Source organism: Sipha flava, unplaced genomic scaffold (assembly GCF_003268045.1).
Source record: "Sipha flava isolate LNK unplaced genomic scaffold, YSA_version1 224_pilon_pilon, whole genome shotgun sequence".
NCBI lineage: Eukaryota > Metazoa > Arthropoda > Insecta > Hemiptera > Aphididae > Sipha > Sipha flava.
Window position 1 is genome coordinate 1 of NW_020272857.1, and position 10,359 is coordinate 10,359.

The 10,359-nt window shown below is 34.3% G+C and overlaps 1 pseudogene; it reads left to right on the forward strand.

Moving 5' to 3' along the window:
• Positions 1-3,691: 3,691 nt before the first annotated feature.
• Positions 3,692-10,141, forward strand: LOC112683372 (annotated as a pseudogene).
• The last annotated feature ends 218 nt before the right edge of the window (positions 10,142-10,359 follow it).

The following is a 10,359-nucleotide window of genomic DNA, read 5'->3' on the forward strand; positions in this document are numbered from 1 at the left end:
AGGTCAGTTAGTTTTAAACTCTTATATGAACTTATATTTTTTAATGTTATTAAATGTACATTCTGCGGTATTTTGTCTAATAGTGAGGTCATATCACTTTGTGGTATAAAATCTATTAATAATTAATGTATAATACGTTTTTTTTTTTTTGCATATGTGCGACACTGGACACGTCTGCCGTTGGTGGTGAAACGGAGCCTTTATATACTCTGTTTGATTCTGTTTTAATTGTGTTGTTTTCGACACGTGGCTGTCCTTGGTCTTGATCTTCATATCCAAATGATGTTTCATCACGTGGTTGCCCTTGGCCTTGATTGTCTTATTCGAATGATGATGTTGTTTGCGGTTGTTTGTAATTCGCGCGTGGCACTCATTAAAGTTTATGTGTGCAATAGTTATTCTTGGTACGTTTTTCCTTATATGACTCAGGAATATGCGTATTATTATTTCTTAGTAATAATTTACATTTCAACCACTTTAGAGGCACAGGAGGTTATTTTGGGTTGATATTTTGCCAGCATGTTTTTGTACATCAAATAAGCCGTTCCTGGGTGATAGTTCCCTGTCACTTGATCAGTGGGATACGGCCTGCCTGGTTCAATGCACGCATTGTTCACGACGTATTTGTCAATCTTCCTGGTCTTGGTGCTATTTGTGTTGAATTCCCACGCTCTTATAATACTTTCTGCTAATTTAGGAGCGGGTGTCCCATATCCCATAGGAGGAGGATTCACATAAAGGTAGAGGGCGCTGACTGTAGAGAGCTTGTTGAGGGACTTAAAAGTAGGAAGTTCTTGCCCGGGGCCAACGTCCTCTGTTCTTTCTCTGCTCAGGCTCGCTTTCAACAGACTGCTCTCCAAATACTGATTCATTAGTTCAGGATCTTTGTTCCGGTTCATTCTTTATCTTCTTTGATGTTTGTGTGCAGGCTTTTGCCTCCTAACCTTTTTTTTTTTTTTTTTTCAGTTTGGAATCGTAGACAGGGAGGGAAATATTGTGTCCCATTGCTGCCTCCCTGCCTACATCGTTTATTGACAAAAACAGTTTACAATAAAAATACAATAATAACATGGGTTATACAAATTTTGGGGGCCTCTAACCGCCCTTGGGTTTGGCCTTCGGGCTACAATATTGTAACTTAACTAAAGTGTTTAATTTCGACTAGCCATTCTGCTGCCTTTCTCTCTCCAGAACCTGCTTCTTCTCCATTATGGCTTCTATCATGCCGGTGAAGCTTCTTGACAAGGTTAGGGCCTTTTCTAGAATGGCTTTTTTTACCCTTCCTTCGGTCGGTAGGTCCACTGCTCGGGGTCCACATAACAAATCCTGGACATCTGATGGCCGGGGTTGCCTTCCTAGTATTCGCACTAGCTCCGCTAGTTAAAAAATCTTAATTAATTCCTTATGCCGTTTTAGTTCTTTTTCGTCAATGTCGTCTTCATTGTTGGATTCATCACTCGAGGTGTCTATTGTCATACTTGAGATTTTATTCGCTATTGATTCTGAATTTTCACTTTCAACCGAGACATTCTGATTATCCGGTTGTAAGCCACAAATGACTCCTGGCCCGAGAAATTGAACATCTTGATCCTACTATAGTCGAATCCGGGGTATTTAGTGCACGGATTCTTGTAGAGAAACTCTATATCTTTCTCATTCATTAATGTCGCTTTAAGAGCTCCCGCAGGCATGAAAGCCCTATGTGCTTGACGTCCACTTATAAGCAGATGTAAGTTCCCAATGGCACAAATCAACCCCTTAGTCTCAAAAGCCCCTTTGCCTTTAATCGATAAATGCGTACTTACAAGCTATCTATTATCAGAATATGATAGTTTAGTTTGTAACACTAATCAGCTCTTTGTGGTCCCGATCCAACCAACTCGCGTGATAAATCTCTTCCTTTCTTTTTCGTCTCGCTTCATATTCACTGTCAATCTCCTCTTTCGTAAGCTGAGAAATAAACGTCGGCAGATCAACATTAGTATCATCAATTGCGTTATCGTGTCTTGGTCGTAATTCCCTTATGGACATATACATTTTGGCTTTAACCCCACCAAGTAAATTTAAGTTTATCATTTTCGACTTTCCCACCTCGAAAGCGATTCCCCTTGATCTTCTCGCACTAATTACTTTAATCGAATCTTTCGTGATGCGCAATATAAAATCTTTTTTTCAAATCAAGAGATTGGATCTCTTTTTAAACGATTAAAAAGAAAATTTTTAAATATTCCATACAAGTTTGGAGAGGAGCTAATGAAATTGTTCGATTCTATTAAATTAAAACTCGGATAACAACCATTACTAGCTATATATAATGTTAGCCATTATAAATTCTATGAAATGTTTCCACGTATAAAAGGTATAAAATACGTACAAGGTATAAAATTCAAAATAATAAACAATTGTAATAGTGTTCCTTTGACACTACAAAAAAAAGATAAACCCTCGAAATAACTAGGTGGATCATGTTTTTGCAAAATGCCCAAGAAAACGTATATGCATAATTTGACTATGATTCAACTAGATGACCGGCAATGCAATATTCGATTGGCGACTTTGTTATGATAAAAAATGTTCTCCAAATGTCTGTAAAAAACTATTAACTAAATTCAAAGGATAAAATAGATAAGGTCCTCATGACCGGTATATTGTTTCTGATATTGAGGGGCATCAGGTGACCCAAATACCTCTGAATACAATTGTCGCTGCCAGAGATATAAAACATTGGATAAACAATATTAAGTTTATTGTTGTATTTTTTTTCTCTTTCTATTTTTTCTATTTTACAATCATAATCATAAAATTCAATGTATGTTTTATAATATTTATTGTGTTGCTATTCTTTTTATTTTTAATCTTTTCAATTTTAATTATTATTTATTATTACCTAATAAGCATAAGAAGTGTTGTATTTTTTTTATAATTATTATGTTATTATTTTATTATAATTATGTTTTTTTTCTCTCTTATTTGATATTTATGTATATATTCATGTACTAATTATATACTTATTGTATTACTTGGATCGAGGACGATCCAAATGTCAGGTTTGGCCGGGCTGTAGTGTGATAAGGGTGATAACATTGATACTGCTCATGTTGTCACAGTTAGTCTACCGTGTTTCAAATAGTCGCTGTCGTGTGCGGGTCGCCGGAGTGTGTCCGGTTTTCTCACACATAGGTTATGTTGTTTTCGTTATTGTATATTGTTGTAATATATGTTTTGTTCGTTATTGAAATAAACGGTTTTTATGCATTTTTAAGTGCGTTGTGTTTTATCTTAGTGTGTAAGGAATTGAGGTCTTTTAAATGTTGTGAATAATTAACAACACGTTTACGTTTCGTCGAATGACCTTCCAGTTTTTTCCATAATAAATTGCGTTCATTAAAAATGTTCATTATGAGTTGATAATAGTAATCGAATTTTGCGTCTAAGCAATCATTTAATTTATAATAAAATAATTATAAGAATTGTTAGTCATTAAAGTTAAGGATAAGTTACAAATATTGAAAGCTTTGCTTGACCCCATAGTTAATAGCAAGGTACTAAGACGTTGAGGACCATCGAGCTACGCACAATTCGGGCTTACCGTATTGTAATGATGTGCATCATTCGATTGGAGAAGACGGCACAAATATTTTATAATAATGTATATTATTCGCATGTACGTGATTTTAAACCATTTTAAGTAAATAAATAACGGTTCCTTCGATACCCGCACGGATAACACAAATCGAATAATAAAGACTAATCATCAAAGTATGGGCCCAAGGTCCATACCAATCATACCAACATACGTCCCTATATAGCAGGGACATAAAACCCTTCCCGGCAGCTCTTGATGTTGGGTCGTCAGTACATGAGCACCGATCATGAGATTAACGAGAGAGTTTATACGTGCGATTTATTTGACTTGTGATTTTAATCCATACGACTTGTGTTCTTCGTACGAGTGTTGAAGAGCATCCGGTTCCAGTGCAATTAAATTCTGCATTTGTTCTTTTTTCAACCTCGCATCGATATCTGAAGGTCTACGGTAAAACAAGTAAGTGCTGCTTTATTTAGCTTGGCAGACTGTACAATTGCTGTCGGCTCTTGAACCTTTACAACCCTGAGAGAGCTTCTTAAACAAGGTGGAGGGTAACAACACTTAATACATTATAAAAACCCACATTTAAATATATCACATCACCACACCCTTCATATATCCATCCCCCCTTTCAATTTTACTTTTTTTATTTTTGGGTTATTACAGTACTGTGTCGGCCGATGACTCTACTACTCGCCTCAAGTCTGCCCGCCAACCTTCTAGCGCTCGAAAGAACTAGGATTCGCAGAAGAAAGGAGGAAGCAGGTCCTACGGTCCCAGCTAACACAATCAAAAAGGAGGAGAGGCCTGGCGCCTGGCAACATAGGTGGGATCGGTCGACAAAAGGGAGGTGAACTCACAGGATCTTCCCAAATGTTGACAGATGGCTCAACAAACCACCTATGTCACTGAGTTTTTATCTCACTCAGGCTCAAACAAGACATGGGTGTTTTTGAAGTTATCTGTATAGGTAGCAGACAACAACTGCATGTACTGCAGGAATACGGACGACACAGCGGAACACACGATTTTCCACTGTCCTCATCGAGAAAATCACCGTGAGGTCATCCGCCTGTTCATCAACGGCAGACTTCCTCTACCTGAGGACGTCTGTGATATCATGTGTGATCTTGAAGACTGGCATGAGCTTGATGTCAACATCCAAGGAGCGTCAAAAAGCGCTAGGAATGCGTTCGTGAACATGATTGACATTGTAATGAGCAGGCCTCATTTACGTCAATACACCACATCACGCCATAAGACGTCAGCATATCACGCTATGTTGACAGACCAATCAAAGGCTCTTTTAATAATCACTCCACTTTCGTAACATCATACAATGACGCACGTGGGACCCTATATAATGGGCCTACTCACTGACCACTGGGGGTCAATCCGGAGTCTTTCTTCATACAGAGCTTACGAAGGCACTGACTGTATTTATTGTATACAAGTCGTGTCCGACTGGACTCCTGTACAGTGTAACCAAATATCTATTTATACATAATTACTGAAGTGTTTGTTTAATTTAATATATAAAGTCATTTATAATTGTACACATATTCTTCAAAGTGTTGTTTTCATTGCCTCTCTATCACTACCCGTCGTAATCCCCTTTGGGTGCACGACAACATTATCCTGTTCTCAAAGGATGCGGATGAATGCGAAATCGAGGGCATTCGTGAACGTGACTACTAGGCTGACGGGTTATAGATACCGGACTGCGAATAACTGGGGCAGAACGGCATTCTAGACCATCTGGTTCTGGACATCAGGTCACGAAGACGCTGTCAGAACGAGACTCCTGACCGTCCGGTTCTGGACACCGGGTCAAGAAAAGACTATCAAAATTATTAATCGCTTTAAGCAATGTTATAAGTATTTTTATTGTGATACCATCGGGATCCCCACCTGATGCTTCTAGACAACTAAGGTGTTTTGGTTGGGATATTGTTCGACAAGGTCTGGCATGATGGACTGCTTTATAAATTAAAATGCATTAACACACCCACTGTTATCTTTAACATAATCAAATCTTTTTTCCACTCACATAGTTTCACCGTTCAATTAGATGGCACTAACTTGGACGTAAAACAAATTAACGCAGGAGTACCACAAGGCTCAAAAATATCTCCAATACTTTTTAACCTTTACATATCAGATTTTCCTACATTGACGAATACGGAAATAGCCTTATATGCGGACGATAGTGTCATTTATTCTAGTTCCAATAAAAACGAAAATGTAACAGCAAACATCCAAAATCATCTTGACTAAATATTAAAATGGGCGCAAAAATGGAAAATCATTCTCAATCCGACTAAAAGCACAGCAGTTATATTCACACTTCGTAGACCTACTAATTATAATTCCTTAAAAATCAACGGACAAAATATACCATGGTCTCATTATATAAAATATCTTGGAGTTATTTTGGACAAAAAACTTACCTGGAACCCACATATATCTTTCAAAGTACAACAAGGATACCAACGATTAAAAATGTCATACCCATTAATAAATCGGCAAACATCACTGAGCTGGAAGTGTTCATTACTACTATACAAACAAATCATTCATCCTCTATTGTTATACGCTGTCCCTGTCTGGGGTCAATGCGCGTCAACCCACATAAATAAAATCCAAGTTCTTCACTCCAAAGTCCTCCGTGTGATTTCAAACGCCCCTTGGTTTGTTCGTAACGATGCGCTACACACAAACTTCAATTTACCAACAATTAAGAACTACATAAAGGATTTATCGGCAAGCTTCTTTCATCTACGCAAAGCAAGCGGTCCACAACATTTCAGGTTAAATGTCGGCCCCATCAATCGACGACTAAAACGTGGTCGTCCTCATGACGTCCTAAACTAGGTTATCTTAAATGTAAATACTATTTGTTGATCATTTGTTCATTCCTGTAACACTATCTTAAATCTTTATGTACATCGCTAACTTGTTAACCTACTTTTACTACAGATTATGTTAATATCGTTTTTTTATAAATAGCTTAAAATTTTATACATTATACCTAAGTTTAGATGATATTTGTCAGGAAAACTATAAACAATAATAATAAAAAAAAAAAAAAAAGGTTGGGATATCGATGGATCAACTGAAACGTGTAATTATTGATCTTTATTAATAAACGATGGGGACCGAGTTGCAGTTATGTGATAAACGGCTCCCGCTCGGTCTTTGGTTCAACCATGAAAAAAAAAAAATAAATAAAAAAAAAAATTACAAATATTGAGTAGAATAAATTTTATTCAATAAAATATAATGATAAGGTATTACACACACGTAAACTCACACACACATACAAATAACATTAGATATAAGGAGCTCAGTTTTCAGTCATGGGCTCAGATGCGTTCTTATTGTCTTTTTATACAGACGGTCAAAGGCGAGTGTAAAAGTAAGACTTGTTTTAAACGTTTGTAATAATTCAAAATACGTATATCAATTTATGTTAAAAAGTTTAAATAAAATTAACAATAGTGAGTCAAAGAAAAAGTTATTATTATTTTGAAATACAAATTGGTCACCTTATCTAATATCTCAGACGTCAATTACAGTTTCATCATGCAAGTCGATACAAGGATCGGAGAAGTAATATTATTTATTTATAATATAATAAGTAATTGATTTAAGGTCATATAACCGATCTCAGTAACTTCGTGTCCATTTTTAATCATTACATTGTAGAACACCTACTGTTTGGTTTTCTAGTTTGTTCTGCTGAATATTCCGTATACTGACATATGATAATCGGTCGATGTGCGCTACATGATCATAATTATATCATCGTGATTCGTAGGCTTCGAGAGGAATCGCAATCATTTAGCACCGTAGTATACATTTTTAAAGCCTCGGAAATATATCTCAATATAGTTATTTAACTTATTTTTTTTTTTACGAAATTCTAAATATTATACAGATAACATATTACATAGTATAGTGTACAAAGTATAATGGACCTCACTGAGCAAGCTCGTATGCATATTAGTGATGGGAATGAAATCAGAGATTTGGGTTTATTATTGAAAATTTCTGTATGCTTATTATATAACTTTCATTACAACACTTTGTAGTCGTTATTTTAATTCTCGGACAAAATGATGGTGATCTAAATAAGATATCTTAATAATCGGTAAACACTTCTTGTCTTACGTAACATTATTTTTGGAGATACAACTAATAATAACTAAAATGTATTTTATGATATCTGACTTGTATATTAAACAAAAACTTGTATATGAGATTCTTAATTAAGTTAGGTCAAATATCATTTAATTTTGAGAATGTTTAATCAAAAATGTTAAAACATTTTTAATTTTTAACATTTTTTTTTTTTAATGTTTAATGTTTAATGTTTTTCTGTTCAAATCCAGATTTCGGATTTCGAACTTCTAAAATCCGGATATTTAAACTTCAGCGAATCCAGATTTTTCCCATCACTAAACTGGTAGAAATACATAAGAATAACCAGTTAGACAAAGTACACATCGATTGTAATTTACACTTGTGCTAATGCCAAAATTCAACAATTCCCTAAAAGAACGATTTCAATATTTACCAAGAAATGAAAATTATTTACATTAGTCAATGTATTAATCATGGCAATCTTTTCACTAGCATTTTTTTCTTTTAAGTTATGTAACCGTATTGTAAATATTTTATATTTGATTTTTATATAGATTGATTTCTGTTTTTACACTATCATGTTCGAGCACTCGTCCGAGAAGGGTTATTCTCTATATTATTCAATAATTCCCTTTTTTCCCCTAAAATTCATCTCGGGGGAAAATTACGTTCACAAATTAACAAGAAAAGAGATTTTTACTAAGTTAATAAGTGTTTTTCACTCACCTCAATGGTGTAGTTTGCAATGGACTTTTTGGTGGTGAACTTCACCGTGGGGCCCGATGGTGATGCTACGGATTCCACTACCCAGGCCCGGATTAACACTATCGTAGGATCTAGGCCCCTTGTCCTTGCAAGGCCGTTGTCCAGTATTAAAATGGTTAAGAAACCTTCTCTTTGGGAAAGGAAGTTTTGAATTTCATTTAAAATTTTTATTCAATCCTCCTCGTACATTGTTTTTTTCTCATATGCAGAAATCTCAAAATGTAGTATCCAGTCATAATTTTAATAAATAAAAGTTAACATTTCTAAAAATGTCACTTTTTATATAATACCTCTGTATAGGCAAAACATTTTCATCCACAATCGTTTTTTTTTTCTAAAGCAATGATCTATTAATGAAATATAAATGACTTATCCATTAGTTTCCTAATCTTATCTCATATTAATCTTGTATCTCACCCCTTTTTTAGAAATTAAACCTGTTAGTGATTCTGTGTGGTAAGATATAAGTAAGCATCTCAATGGCTTCATGAGTATACATGCGTTACATATATTTGCTCAACAAGATCGTCGTGGTATTAAAACGATTTTGGGAATAAATGATGTTTCACAAAATTATGTACCAAATATCGATCAATTTAATACACAGTCAAATATGTCAACTGATTCAGGTAATTGATATTATATTTACAATACATTATACTAATTAAAATTTAAATTAATTCTTTATCTTCATTACACTTCTTTATATGAATGTGTTTAAACACATTTTATTCTGGCAATTTTTGTATAGTGAAATGTTTTATGTGGCTACTATAGACGTGGACATTAATACCTAGACTTATGTAATTCAAACATTAATGAGCATATTAAGGAAATTTTAAATTTGTGGAAAAATTATTTTTAGGTGACTTAAGTGACTATAATAGTGATGTATCAACACTACAATTAAAAAAATTTGTAATCACTTTTTCACGTGAAGAATGGCATATTATTCAACCATAGAAAGTGTTTTATAAACATAATGACAAAAAGAGATTATATCAAAACTCTAAGGTTTACTTTGTATTGCCGCAAAAAACCTGGACACCTTTATTAGCCGAACACTTTTGGGAGCACACTAAATTACCTTGTTTCCTCTCTTTTTGCAGAGCGAAAGTACACCCTCACGGTAAATTTTACATAAAAGTTATTGGAAAATGTTCGATACGTGAGTCCCATTTCGAGGGAATTGTACTCGAAAGACCTTCACAAAATTCAAGGTATTTTAAAGTAACCAAAATAATATTAAACTTAAAATACTACATATATCACCTATTATTAATGTACCACATACATTTTTTCAGTGTTCTTATGGAGTTCTCATACATTGGCAATTTTGACGAAGTGTACAAAGCAAAAAAACGACGTATAGATTGGTCCTGTGCAAAATAATGCTATTTCAGCTATGGTCATTGAAGGTTATTTAAGTGAATAGTTTAGCATATCCAGTTAAAATGTCAGCTTTAATTACATTTTTTGTAAAAGAGATGACCTGAAGCCTAGACCCATAATATATCCTAGGAGAATTCAAATTTTTCATAATATGATTTGAACTTTCACTTTCAGTGATATTTTATGATTCATTTAAATTACGTACTATAATTATGGTATGCATTGTATAAAACGTGAAAATGAAAGAAATATATATATTTTTTTTTTATTATTCATATAGTGGGAAAGAGATTATAGTACAGATATTAAAATTTGTCAAATAAATTCAAACAAATGTAAACAAAACGATGGTAAAAAAAAGGTTAAATACCTATTAAAAAATTGGGGACTGGTGACACGAGAAATCAGGTTTTTCGCTTATAACGGGAGTGGGGGTAAAGTGAGGGTATTGAAAATTATCAAACAAA